The sequence below is a fragment of the Gadus morhua genome, unplaced genomic scaffold (assembly GCF_902167405.1).
Source record: "Gadus morhua unplaced genomic scaffold, gadMor3.0, whole genome shotgun sequence".
Taxonomy (NCBI): Eukaryota; Metazoa; Chordata; class Actinopteri; order Gadiformes; family Gadidae; genus Gadus; species Gadus morhua.
This window is the reverse complement of record NW_021963961.1, coordinates 55,645-57,222: the sequence shown is the minus strand read 5'-3', so window position 1 is coordinate 57,222 and position 1,578 is coordinate 55,645.

Here is a 1,578-nt window from a genome sequence, read left to right as displayed (position 1 = left end):
TGGATTGTACAGAATGACAGAAGTCCCCTCTTTGCCTGTTCAAAATGACACTGGTCCCCTGTTTAATGGTATGGAGCGACACTTACACTCCAGCATTTATGTATTCATTAGGGTAGAAAAAAATTTTTAACTGCTTTCTCTATAGTACAAAATAAATAATTTGCCATAGAGCCTTTACACAGTTCTTCCATAGTTCATAAGAGACATTTTGTCATGAGGGAAAAAGACTTATAGATAACAGGGCTAACTAGGGCTGTCAATCAATACAAATATTTAATCGTGATTAATCGCATTATTGTCCATATTTAACTTGCAAATTGCAAATTAAACGCACATTTTTTAACCCTCCTAAATATATCTTAAAAGATGATTATAGATTATTGATGAGGATTACATTTGTTCTTTTCCACACTTGTGTGTGAGGGTCGCCCCATACCATTTAACAGGGGACTTCTGTCATGTTGTACAATCCAAGTGGGGACCATCTTTTATATTTTCCCATGTAAACACATTGACAGAAGCAACAGTTGCAGTTGGCAAACACTCATTGAGTGAAACAATAATAATAATAATAACAATAAATTTTATTTATAGTGCCCTTTTCATCCGAAGATCTCAAAGGGCTACAGGTTAAAAAAATAAATAAAAAGGGGGTTTTAAAAACATCTAAGAGTGCGAGCCAAAGGTTTTTTTAAAAAGAAATGTTTTAAGACCTTTTTTAAAACAATCAGTGGATTGTGGTGCCCTCAAGGTGTCAGGGAGGGCATTCCACAGGCGTGGGGCGGCAACACTGAAGGCCCTATCTCCCATGGTCCTCAGTTTGGTTCTGGGTATGTGGAGGAGGTTAGAGTGACTGGAGCGGAGGGAGCGTGTTGTGCTATGTGGGTTGAGAAGTTCTTTGAGGTATGGGGGGGCATGTCCATGGATAGATTGGTGAGTGAGGAGGGAAACCTTATACTCAATCCGGGTGGAAACCGGAAGCCAGTGGAGTGAGTGGAGGATGGGGGTAATGTGCTCATGCTTACGCACTCTCATCAGGATCCTAGCTATAGAGTTTTGTACGTATTGAAGCCTCTGCAGGCTCTTGCTAGGGATCCCGATGAGGAGTGCGTTACAGTAGTCCAGTCTGGAGGAGATAAAGGCATGGACTAGTTTTTTCGGAGTCTGAGGCCCCGTTCACACGAAGCCGAAACGGGCGAAACCGTTACGGTTTCGATCTATCCGGTTTCGAAGTATCTCCGTAAAGACGAAGCCAAGCGAAACCGGGTAGATCTGTAGAAACGCTGTAGTACACATTCCAGGCCCATAAGGGGCGCCTCTTCTGGTACAGAAATCCAGAAGAAATGAAATAAGAAGAAGAGGCGAGCATGCGCATAAAGGCTGCCCTTATGCGCATGCTCGCATGTGATTTCTGAGACTCCGCGGGCTTAAGAGCCATTGGCTAGGAGGTCGAGGGGTGGGGCGATGACGTCATGGTTTGCGGTTTCAGTCGGTTTCAGGCGTACACACGAATCCAAAACGAAACCGGGTAGATTTGAAACCACCTCCGAGGGTGGTTTCAGAAGTTTGCGGTTTCGG